This window comes from Protomyctophum bolini (genome assembly GCF_963924005.1).
Source record: "Protomyctophum bolini genome assembly, chromosome: 16".
In the NCBI taxonomy this organism is placed as follows: domain Eukaryota; kingdom Metazoa; phylum Chordata; class Actinopteri; order Myctophiformes; family Myctophidae; genus Protomyctophum; species Protomyctophum bolini.
In genome coordinates, this window is record NC_137877.1 from 23491451 (window position 1) to 23505052 (window position 13602).

Genomic DNA, 13602 nt, shown 5'->3' on the forward strand with positions numbered 1-13602 from the left:
CATGTAATTGATCATTAGACTCACTCGGAGCAATAACCCCACATATCACCCAGACTCCCTCCGCAGTCAGAGTTCAGAGTTTCAGTAGTAATTTGCATACAGATGTGAGAGTGACTTAATTTCATTGATATTTTATTTTAAAAGAAAAATCCTCTCTCTAACACTTATACCAGTGTGCCAATGATCACCCTTCCCTGTAGCCTGGCAAAGGCCAGACATAAACGTGAGTGAATTCACTCACACCTCCTGATACTGGGGAGGAAGCGTGAGTGAAAACACGTTATCAGTCTGGCCAAAGTAGGCTACCTCCTCCCTCCCCTGTGCCAGTGGTACCCGTCCCGTACCTACCGTTGCCTACCCCTGCGTCTATCATTTTGACGTGACGGACAGATCAAAGAGAGGGTGAGCAAATGTATATCTTTCAGTGTTTGGGATACAGAGGGTTGCATTTAGCTCAGACACGCTCAGCATTTAAGAGTGTTGACAGACATGGCTAGTGGTGTCGGCTGTGCTGTAGCCCCCCTGCGCCCTGCGGCCCTCCTGACTGCAGAAACACTCTGATGTGTGGACAAAACACTTGCAGGGCGGAGAAATATGTCTGCACTTCAGACAAAAACATTGGCAAATTACACACACACACACACACACACACACACACACACACACACACACACACACATACACATACACACGTTTAATTCTAAAACAAAAGGGCAAAAGAAATGTCATATTCATTGTAAAGGCAGCTAAATTGAGTTCATTCAGTTTTTCTTAATGGAGGCTTTTTGTCGCTTTTCTAAGACAATAATTTGATTGAGTCTCCTATTATTTGCTCATGAATGTGACAAAAACAAAAAATCATGGCTTCACGGGTGTGTAAATAAGTATTTCTTTGGGTGAACTACTCCTTTAAGAGTGTTGACAATCTATGTCAAATTACTATGATTTTTCTTTCTTTTTTTGGAATATGGAATTTAATAATATAATATAGTTTCATGATCCCCACTCCTGTCGCTGTATATTTGCAAAGTATAGTACATTGTCCTAGTATTGGGAGCAGTGGGCGCTATTAATACAGCCCTCTGGAAGAACTTGAGGAAGGAATGAGGTGGGAACCGAACCGATGACCTTCTGTTTCCCAGATGGCCTCTCTTTACTCCACACTCAGCTATGGCGGCCACCTCAGGTCTGGACCCTGAGAGTCTCCTTCCATGTCTGACACTTTGAAAAATTAAAAGTTTAGTCAAATTACAGCACACTTGGGGCGCTTGTGGTGGCCTAGTGGTCAAGGCACATACCACATAGTCTCTAATGCAGCCTCACAGTGAGTCGTGATTCGATTCCTGAGCCTCTCTTTGTTTGCTGTCTTCACTGTATCAATATCTAAAAATAATTACAGTACCCTTTAGTAACCAGCCTGTCCCATCAAGATCGACAATCTCTTTTACTGCTTGGAGCTCGGTGAAGCAGAAAAAAAAGAAGGTTACAGACAAACAACTCGTCAATGCACATTAACGTGTCCATCCGCCTGTCACATGGGAATCCGGTCAGCACCCGTCCCCCCCACCCTACCCCCCTCATCCTCATGCCAGCAATGCCTCTCAAAGAGCTCTTCAAAAAGAGGAAGGATGAACCCCCTCCTCTGCACACTCCCAAGTCCATCTCAAGTGTCCCGTGTCCCGATAATGGCCGTGTAACATCCATACACAGACAGACATCCAGAATATGCACTCAGGGTCCCGTCTTTAAGTGGAGGTCTGGACTCCCTCAGTCTCCTTCCCATCTCTGTGTCTCCTGTGACGGTGGGAGTACGTGTTGATGTCCACCGCCCAGTGAATGGGCCTCTGTCCGCGCCCGTGTCCTCTTCACTGTCCCCCATTGTCTCGTCTGATTGACAGGCGGACCGCTGATAAAAGCTTGAAATGACCGCGGCTGGGAGTCCCCCCCGGCTGCTTCACCATGCAAGGAGCTATGTTGCTTTACCCCAAGGCCAGGGTGGTATAAGTACATTTACTCAAGTACTGTACTTAAAGACGTATAGGGAAATGGAAAAATTAGTTTTTCACACTTTTAGAGCATATCCGTGGTTATCATATGGGCATACAGTCTATGCCAAAACAATGGGAAAATGTCCATCTTTGTGTATACTATTTTTGAGGGGCGCTTGGTCCTCCTATACACAGGTTTAATGTTTGTCTTTAGTTCAATGTTTGTTTTATAAACGCATTGACAATGAAGGGAAAATTTACGTCATAATGTGCCTCATTACGTCATATTGTCTCTTTATTGTTAATGGCGTTTAATGTACAGTATGTGTTGGCACCGTTTGTTTTACATCACCATTACATCACCTAACCAACTAGCCCCAATATGTTCCCTCAGTCCCTACGCTAATTCTGTAGCTCCGAGATGAGGTCACACCCATGGCAGCTCTCACCGCGGTTCAGAAACGGTGCTTGGTTTCCAAAAGGAACACTTCTTACTCTTTTCTGCACAATAAATCCAAAAAGTGAAGGGCTACTTACGTGCTAAACTAATTTAAACTTAGGAACGGACAAGAAAATCCAAGTTTAAACGGTTAAACGAGTGTTTAAATCGGTTGTTTAGTCAGCCACTTCCATGTTTATCAAGGAAGTTGCGTGTGTGCGCGTGCGTGTCGAGTGAACGGAAGTCAGTTGGAAAATGTAATTCTATATTCGACCAGGGGAGGTGCCGGGGAGGCGCTAAAGCTTTTCAAGGAAGTTGAAAAGCTGTAGCTGCTACACAACCGATTTAAACGCTCGTTTAACCGAGGGAACATATTGGGGCTACTAATCAACATGAGTTAGACTTTAATATATTAGCGCCCCTCACTTCACACAGGTGTGATTTTTATATCAAAAGTCCATAAAAGTCAAATTTGAATTACTTCCTTGAACGAAAATGTGATGCGTGATGACGTGTCGAGGCCTGCATGGATAAAAAATAATCATGATTTCATCCACCTGGTTGATTCCCATCACTGCGCGTTCCTCCAATACAGCTGGTTTTGATTACATAACTACTCCCTTTTAAATCTCATTCAAGATGACATCCAGACAGTAGGCTGACAGGAAATGGGGGGAGAGATGGGGGGGTGACATGCAGTGAAGGCTGTCGGGATCGGGAGTCGAACCCGCGGCACACTGCTAGACTGGGTTACCAGCCAAGGTGAGCTTGATTTAGATTATTACAAAACCACTTTACTTTACTTTGGCATTTTCCGATCTACAAGCTCACAGCTTGTGAGCTTGTAGATCTGCTATTTTCAACAGATTTTTAGACATTTGAAAACTTGTGAAATGGGACCATCTGCATAACGAGTACTTTTACTTTTGGTACTTTAAGTACATTTTGATGCCAGAGCTTTTGTACTTTTACTACATTAAAAGTTGATTATAGCAAACTTGTAGGCCTACATGTAACAGACTATTTTCCAGGATACTTTTACTTGTAAGTAAAAAATCTGAGTAGTTCTTCCATCACTGCTTTAACCTATATTTGTATCAGGGGGGAAAAAACAAAAAAACAAGAGATGAATACAGCGCTTGTGACACCGTTAACAGCTGTACCAGACACCTGTGAATGTTAGCTAAGTAATCGCTGAATAAGGACAGACAGTGTTTTAAAGACTTAAGTGGAGTTTATGTCTATGTTTAGAAGTCATGCATTCTGATGGCACATAATCAAAGATATACTAAGTCAGGAGGAGGAGACCCAGACTGACTGTGGTACTAATGATAGGAAAGTACCAGTCATTAATCTGACTAAAGGACAGCAATTAGTGAAAGTGCAACAACTTGACGCACGTCTTCACAGATTGATGAACCCATTAAAACCGGGAAAGCATCTTTCTTTCTATGACAAAAATGTATTTTTCAGAAAACTCTTAGGATTTAGAACAGTGGTTCTCAAAAATAGCAGATACAAGCTCACAGCACGTCTTCTTTTTTTTTTGGAAAAATCTTGAAAGTGTTTGAAACACGACAAATCGGCTCTTCTGGGGTTCCCTGGCACAAAACATTTTCAGATGGGGGGTCAGTACAAATCATTTAGTGGGTTCTGGCACAAAGAAGTTTGAGAACTACTCATTTAGAAGGCATTTTTATACTATAAGTATAGTCTAATGGTTTTTGTCTTTATTTTTGGAAACAAAGATTTTAAAATTCTCACTTAATTTCTCAATGCATGTTTCTTTTGCACTGGCAGTAAATGAGAAACAGGCCTAAATGAACAGTGTTAAAGGTACATGGCACCATGGCTGCCTGCCCACACACCTCTGCCCACCGTAGAACCTATCTTGTGACATCCTCATTAACTCATCCACTGTTTCTCAAACAGCACCTGCCTCTTCTCTCTCTCTCTCTCTCTCTCTCTCTCTCTCTCTCTCTCTGTCTTCTTTTATCCTCAAGTGAAATCATGCTTATCTTAGGGGCCCCTGCGACATCGTCTCTGCTGCACCATTAGATGCTACCCGATCCCTTTGCTAGTAGGGAACATGTAATTATGGGAAATGGCTGTATCCCCCCCCCATCTTTTTAGATCTTAACTTCAAGTGGAATCCAGTCATGCTTCAAATCTGTACATAGAGCCGATGATGATCTCTCTGAACCCTATTCTGAGGTGAACATTTGGGCGTATGTAGTAGAGCTACAAGCTCACAACAACGTGTTGGAACACGTGTTGTAACCAAGTTTGTAGATCGACTTTGGTTTATTTAAAAAGCAAACTTGTATATTTGGTGTAGAGCAGGGTCTTCAATGTTTTTCAGGCCAAGGTCTGCTTAGCAGAGTCGCTCAGACTAATAGAATTAGACTACTATTTTTGCAATTTTACAATTGTTTTGATAATAGTTTTTCTCTCCTCGTTGATTCTTGTGTTCCACAAGGTTTTTTTTAAGGACAATGGGGTGGGGGTGAGGTTATTTATTATACTACATGCCAAATCAATCATCTTAAGCCACGACATTTGATGGACAGTATAGCCTCGCAATGCAAGCAGTTCAGGTTTTCAAACTGGAAACCGCCTCTCTTTCGGGGTGAAAACCTCATATGTCCAAATCTGTTTTCGGGATTCAAAAATAGCAAAAGCAGCAGATCGACAAGCTCAACAGTGTCACTTCATGTCACGTTTCCAGCTTGCAGATCTGCTACTCTTGTGTGACGCTGTAGTATGATCAAGTAGGGCGTTCATTTACAAAAAAAACAAAATAAGAGCTAGAATGTACAATTCTCTCTTCAACAACCTCCATGAAATGATAATTTTGCATTGTGTCATCTATCTATCAACACTCACATACGTAACATGACTTTTTAGTTTTTACATATCTGAGCACTTCCGTTGCTCTGACTCGAAAAGTATACATCCCCAAAACGACACAAATCAAATTCCTACTTAGATGTGGGCACTTTTCTTTTTCCAAGTGTATATCTCTAGGCGCTGTGCTTTATGTGCCTTTGATTTATTTTATTCAACACACATGACATGACCCCTCCTCTTAATAACAGTGAAGGATGTGTTAGTCCTGTACCCGCCAATACGGCAGTATCAATCAGTGGTGGACAGTAATGAAGTATACATTTAGAGTACTGTAATTAAGTACATTTTATGTACCTGTACTTGAGTATTATGTATTTTTCGATTCACTCCCCTACATTTCAAAGACAAATATCGTACTTTAGACAAAATATTTACATTATAATGAATTAGCCGCTTAAGCTCTATTTCAAATAGTGAATAGTGATCTACAACTCACTACATGTCGGGATGTATTCTTTGAGCTTTTCGCTCCTATGCCACCAAAATGTGGAACGCCCTACCAACAGTCATTAAGACATGTGAATCCCTTGACTCCTTCAAAACCGCTCTCAAAGGGCACCTACGGATGGCTGCAATTCGAAAATGGCCTCTGTAAAATCTGAATCCCCCCCACCGGCCCCCCCTTTTCCCCTCACTGTATATGTATCTTTTCCCTTTTGGCTTCCTATATGATGAATTCCTGTTCTGTTTTTTAACTACATAGAAGTGTAAACAAGTGTAATGCTTAATTGGGTCGTCCACTCACAGTTAACAGTCTTTGTATTGAGTTTGTGCTTGAAATGTACTGTAATTCTACAAACTGTTAATAAATATTTCAATCAATCAATCAATTGTAGATCTGCTATGTTCACTATTATTAATGTTTTTTGAATATTTTTGTAAAATCTTAAATTATTTTGGGGAAAAACTGTAGGCCTAACAATCTTTTACAGCAATGCATTGACATACTAAGAAAATGTGCTGTCTAAAATTACTTTTGAATACTTAAAGTAATGGAGTACTTAATTACTTACTTAAAGTGTGACAGACCACTTTCACTTTATGGTCACAATTTGACCATACTGTGACTCAAGTACTGTGGGGTTGAGTACTTTGTCCACCCACACTGTTAGTATCACTAAACGCTTTTCTTTTGTTCTGTTGTTCTATTCTCTCTAGGGCTAGGCGCACGTGCGCGTTCACACATTCATACGCGCATGCACACACATATGCACGCGCATGCCTTTGATTGAATGAAAAAGGAAATACTATATGAGCTGCTGAGGGCGTAACACTTGAACATTAAATGATCTCTCGATGAACGTTAAATGGGCCTACTTGTGTAGGAGCATTATAAACATTTCTGTTGTGTTCTGAAAGCCCCTTACGAGACAAAAAAAACACACACAGAAGCCTTGAGCAGTATAGTGTTTCTCAAACCATTTCAAGTCTAGGACCTACAAATTGAATTGTGTTTGGCCGCTGACCCTCAGTTGAAAATGTATTCTATTGAAAAATAGCAGATCTACAGTATAAGCTCGTAGCGCGGCACTCGGTGCAGCGCTACGAGCTTGTAGGTCTGCTATTTTTGAAAAATCAAATAACGACTGACAGCTTTTTCAGAAAACTGTCATTTAGAAGACATTTTTAGAATCTGATCTCAGGTCAAAATGGGTTAAAAAAACAAGATAAACATAGTATACAAGCTATACTTTTGCTGGGGACCCCCTGGAGTTCTTGGGGGGGCCATGGACTGCTGCTGGTCCCTGCCGATGGACCCCTCTTTGAGAACCAGAACCACTGGCCTTGATGTTTCTCTCAAAATAATTGCAGATTGGTTGGAGGTGCAGTCTCTCACATTGATAAATGTTAAATGTAGTGTAAGGTAGGCTATAGCCGCTATACAGTAGGCCTTGTGACAAGTCTACTGGTTGTATAGGCTACTGCCTGAAAAAAGCTTTGGTAGACCCAGGGAACATGAAACTTGGGTTGGGCTTAAATTTGCCCACCCTCGGAACCACTACTATGTACCGGGCTTTGACACTTAAGGATTCCACAGTGTTATTTTGTGGTGGTGGGTAAAACATTTTAGATCACAAAGCATGCCAGCAGTTTTACGGCCAAGGTCTCTTATCCTCTGTGCTTAAAGGGGAATACCACTTATTTTCAACATTTTACTACGTCATTTAATCATCTCAGTGACATCACAAAGATGTACTTGCTGATTTTTCTCAGACCTCCAGTTCCAGGCAACACAGAATGGGGGGGACTGTTTTGTTATTTCCACACAACAACTCTAAGGTATAGTAATGACAGTAAAATGTTGAAAATGAGTGGTATTCCCCTTTAAGTGCACAACAGCAAACAGGTTCACACATTTGTACACTCAGAATTAAATGCATTCAGGATTTTACTTACTTTACTTTCTTTACTTCAAAAATCATCTTAGATCATAACAAGCAATGGCAGAGATTTGAAGGTCTCTGCTCCTCTGTAGGCTACTATAATAATAATAATAATAATAAGTCTGCATTATTACACTACTACTAGTACTACTACTACTACTACTACTACTACTACTACCAGGGCCGGATTAACACCTGTGAGGGCCCCTGGGCACTGAAGCTCGAAGGCCCCCCCCCCCCCCCCCCCTTCACGCTCGCACAACAATTTTGCTGTTTTGGGGCAGTTTTATGCCGTTACATTGGCCTATTTCCGGTCGCCTACCCCCCCCCCCCCCCCCCCCAGAGTGACAGCCAATCTAGCGCATTGTTGCTGCTTTACACACAATTGCACTTTTCAGCTCCCCTTCTCACCGACAATAAAACACTCATCTATTTCTTCTTAGACACCATTTATTTCAATCCGATTAGCAGGGAAATTTTATGTGAAACAAAAAAATAATAATAATAATAAATCTTCTTTATTTTTTTGAGGGGCCCCTGGTGCCCAAGGGCCCCTGGGCACGTGCCCAAAGTGCCCATATGATAGATCCGGCCCTGACTACTACTACTACTACTACTACTAAGTAAGAATAATAAATAATACATAATAGTAAGGTGCAGTGCAGCCTATTCACATGGGGGACGGTGCGAGTCCTCTCAGAACAGAACACGCCCACCTCGACCTCTGATAGGAGCAGAGTGTAATGCATCCTCCAGCACCACAGCCGTCAACTCAATGTATTCCATTTCCAAGACGTTCAAACAGTGATCGGACCAATACGGCGACGACGGGGACAATATAATCCTCAAAGCCAACAAACAGAGAACAGAAAGAACAGCGCTGGCTGTTTGTTTGACCCTCTTGGACACTACATTGTAAAAGGCTTACGGACAGGAGGGACCCGTTGAAGTTTGACAGCTGCAGCAAGGGACTTCTTTTCAAGTAAGTGCGTTTTATTCAGCCGCTGCCACACTGCAACAATATACGAGCGGAGGGAGATCAGATCAATAAGGCGACAGAACAGGGGCAGTGTCTGTCTGTCTTGCTGGTAAACAGGGGAAACGCAAACAACTAGGAAATATCCCCGTTTCGTTCTTTTTTTGCGGTATAAACAATAGGAAAAAACTCCTGAAAAGTGCAATGTGATATCTTACAATTGGCGGTGCGCACCTTTTCTGTTTCCTCGAAAATGGTGCTCCTATCCTGACCCACTTTGACCTTACCCCCAGCTCCATTCAATAATAATAATACTAGCCCACTATCCTGCTAATAAACGAAGAAAATAACCCGTAAAGCATTATTCTTATCCTCAGAACACAAAGCATTTGCTTAAAACATTGCACTGCTATTACTATTTAATTTGGACTATAGGCACGCAAATAATAACACATATTTTCTTGTGACATTAATAAATAATAGCACTCAAAGCAGACAAAGGAGCTTTATTGCCTCTGTGCAAAATCATACATTAATTTACTAATCAATTCATTACTACCTTTTGTACGACTTATATATATTTTTTTAAAACACTTTTTTTATCCAGTTTAGGCTACTGTAAAAAAAAAGTCATGGCATTCAAGTGGACTATCAGTGTTAGTGCTAGAGGCTACATCTGGAAGCGCCCTGTCACAGTCCTGTTAGCTGTTAGGAACATGCCATACATGCAGGTTGAATTTCACACATTTGGACAGTGTTACAGGGTCCTGATCCCTGCTGGAACCACTGCATTGTTCCCTGTGCTCTGCTGTGAGCAGAGCCAGCAGGTGCAGTGCTCCTTCTTCAGCTTACAACCAACCATCTCCGTTTGATTTGTATTTAACCACTTGAACCCCAGCAGCAGCATCCCTATTCTGGGGGGAACATCTCCTCATGTTGTTGTGAGCTTGTAGATCAGCTGTTTTTGGTGTAGAGTGGAAGGGGGAAAAAGACAGTGCCACCACCAGTCCAGTTTATTAAATCTAGAGGCTTTATTATAATAATAATAATTATTATCAGACCGAGATTTTTCGATGGCTTCACAGAGTGAAGAAAGTGACCTAAAATGTACCCATATACAGTGATATCTTTATATAAACGTAAAATGAACACATTTGATTTTCCTGATGATTTTCCGGTGGGCTGCCAGGGAGGAGAGGGTGCAGCACCCCCGCCCCCCGGGCAGGGGGGGGGGGGGCTTTGTTCTAAGCCAGGGCACACTGTTGCTATGTAGCGTTTTGGAGTGGTTTGATATTATTATTATTAATATACATCAATCAATCAATTTCATGTTACGAGGCTCAGTATCTGATTCACTATACGTTCCATGGATTTGTTTTGTCAAGTGACAAAACGAATCCATGGAATGTAGTGAATCAGGCTGGAAGCCAGGCTAGGGCAGAGATGATGCCCGTCTCTGTTTGATGACCGTACGGGCAGAATGGTGCACTGCATCTCCTATTGGGCTGAACCTGTGCCTCCTCCATGCCCTTGGCTTTCATAAATAATATGCACTCACTACAGTTGTGCTGGGGATGAACACATGCCGTCTGCCACATTTACAATATGGGCATTTAGCAGCCTCTCTTAATCCAGAGAGGGATTTACAGTAAGCAAGTTACACACAAAACGATAACATGAGCTACCTTGCTTCAGTTGCTTGAATGCTTTAGCGGAACCAATTAAGCCCCTATATACGTGTGCTGTGTGAGACGAATAGCGAAAGTAGCCAATGAAATGGAAGATTGTAGATATGCTATTTTCATAATTTTTGATATATTTTGGTTAAAAAGGAATTTATCGATTTATTTGCCCTGCACTGTTTCTCAAGCTGATTCTGGTTCCATAGTTGTACAATGTACACTCTCAGAGTTAAATAAACACAGAGAGGACCCAGTGTAGATGGGGGTCCGACCGTCCTTATTAAAAAGGTTGAGAATCACTGCATTAGTACCTAGTTCATGAATTATTGTCAAATTGGGGATTGTATTGGTACACAATACAATAATCTGTTGCTTGTAAATATTGGTAGTTGCAGGTTGTGTTTTTTGGGTCTTATTTCTAAAGTGTAGTTGCTTATTTTGGACTTGTTTCGTAATGCTGCTTAATCCAATCAATCGAATCAAGGACCCCCAAATGAATATGTATATCTCCATGGACTCCCCCCATCTGAAAGTGACCCCCGTACCAGCTAGATTTGTGTTTAAAAAAAATACTTTTTCACTTTTGTTCAAGATTTGTTTGAAAATAGCAGATCTACAATATTGTTTGTTGATAGTCTATTTACAAATATGCAATGCATATACCGGTAGGTTTCTTTTGGCCGTGTGTTCATAGACCTGTTTGCTTATTTCTCTTGCTAAATCTGGCTACACTGCTTGCCGTGCCATGACTTGAAAACCCCCCACAGCAGCTGACCTCACTTCTCAACCTCGCTTGTGATCTGAATAGAAGAATAAACGCCTCTAATTTGCTGTGAAGCCCATCTGTAGTCTGCCTAATATTGATAATCAGATGTTGAGCTGGCCTTTTTGTTGTCCCTTACACCCCGATCTGCATAACAATGGGCTGATGAAAAATGAGTATGTGGAGATTATGACGGAAGAATAGACTTCTACTATGCGTGGTATCTGTGGACAGGCTCTGCCGTTTTGGACGGTGGTGCCCGGGCCCCGCACGTGGCATCAGCAGACAGCGGGCCCCTGGGCCTCATTTCTGCTGCTGTGTGTGTGTGTGTGTGTGTGTGTGTGTGTGTGTGTGAGTGATTGACAATGGGTTGCTATCACTCTTGTGATCCCAAACGGTCTGCTCTGATAGAGCTGCAGAATGCCTGCTGGTGCCTGTTAATTTATTCTGCTACAAATCAGCTTTTTAAGGTGCTACAAAAAAAATGGAATGCCATCGTTTGTGTCGTACGATGGTGGATAGAGCAGTATGAATCAATCTCACGTTATGTCCAAACGTTTTAGGCTTTCCTTGGGATGTACGTACTGTACAATAAATGGTGTTACATTTTAGGCATGTGCCAATATGATCTTTCTGTAGTACAGTAAGGAGATGTTTGATTATTTCCCTGCATCAGCCGATTTTGATTGTTACGAGATTGGTTCAGCGGTCCAGTGGAGATATACAGTCACACTTCAGCACTGGAATTGGTAAAACAAGAGATGATTATTCCAGACAAACGACAAAAGTAGCGCACCACCGTCTATGTCACCTATTCACAATCACAGAGATTAAAACGGGGTGCATTTTGCATCCCAAAACGCAGTTTATAGTTAAGGGACGCAATAAAACAACGACCTCTGCATCCACGGGATGCACTACTGTACTACTGTTTTTTTTATTCTAGTTTATTTTGATAGCTTTAGTTATAAATAATAATCATTTCTTCTTCTGTTTTCTACATGAATATAACCATATAAAATTAAATGGGAGTTAAATGCTGCAATTTGTAAAAATGACAAAATATGACTCCTAGCATCGTTGAAGTGGGACTCATAAAATGTCCCTGGGACTCATCTAAAAGACCATGTCTGCATCCCAGGTTTCATTACTTTGAAAACCTATTTACATCACTGCAATCAGATTGACTGTAAAAAGTAAAAACACAATCAAACTGACACTGATTTTATCAGTACACATACATCGGCTGATATTAATAGTCTTTCCATATATCGTTGCATCCATAGAAAACTTCATTTTAATAATTCACCGTGGTGCGCTTTCCTGCAAGCAATTTGCTTTGTGACATTTTAATACACTACTACCCCCATGCTACATGTTACATGAATCCTAAAGCTGCATTAACCTTGTTCCTTTGTACCCTCTGTCCCAGTGATGGATAGGTGATTAACACCAGGCCCTCCCCCCCTCTCCCCCATGGAGTAATAGACGAGGTCTAACGGCTCTGACAGAACTGAGGAATGACCTGTCACCTGTGTGAAGAAAACTCTATTCCCCCTCATTAGCTTGTAGACACCTTCCATTATGTATCCCTCTGATGGGAAACCTGCTCCCACATCTGTGGCCACCGCCCACCGCTACTACGCTGCAACTGACCCCGAGTGACACACCGGTGCTGTGTTGGTGCGAGGAGGCCCCGCCCCACGGCACAGTGTCACAGATAAGGATGTGTTCCACCTGCACAGGGTCTAGTGTTGCCATGTCTGCTTATTATACGCAACTTGAACTTAGTTTGGGCTTGTTTTTTTGTAAAGCTTGCTTGGAAATCATTGGGGCTTGTTTGTAAAGTGTAGTGTTGCGTATTTGCTCTTGCTTCCGAATGTTGTTTAAATCAGTGGTTCTCAAACATTTTCATGTCAAGGACCCCCAAATTAATATGTATTTGTCGACAGACCCCCCCCCTGCCCCACTATTTCTTCAAATAGCCGATGGATATGGCCTATAATAGTCGCTTTTTTGGGGGCTTGTTTACATAGACCTGGTTGCTTGTTTCTCTTGCAAAATCTGGCAACACTGGCGAGGGTTTGCCTGCATGGTCTTGGTCCCTATAGTGGGACAGACAGACAGGTCCAGGTGTGTCACGCGAGACAATAATGGCATGGGGGTATAGGGAGACATGCAGAATTGCAGATGAGGGCATACGGGCCATTATCTACCATACCGGCAGACAGTGTTGGAACATGGAAGATGATTCATAATGCTGGTATATATGGGTGGCGGAAAACTAGACTCCCCTCAGAAATGTCCTCTATGTGTAAGGACGGGTCTGGGGTTCTTTAGATGCCTCTCTGCTTCAATGTTTTTGACAGATGTCCTGTGTAAAATATCTACGTCTGTCGTCACTCTGGGAATTTTGCACGCTAACCGCTTGACAAATGAGACCTCTTAGGGTGTAAGTAC

General features: G+C 42.0%; 1 protein-coding gene across 1 annotated transcript in view; it reads left to right on the plus strand.

The window, feature by feature from the left end:
* Window positions 1-8536: 8536 nt before the first annotated feature.
* Window positions 8537-13602, plus strand: part of lypd6 (LY6/PLAUR domain containing 6) — a 45406-nt gene continuing 40340 nt past the window's right edge. Inside the window, exon 1 of the mRNA XM_080785744.1 lies at window positions 8537-8703. The gene's annotated coding sequence lies outside the window, so the exon portion shown is untranslated. The remainder of the gene's footprint in view (window positions 8704-13602) is intronic.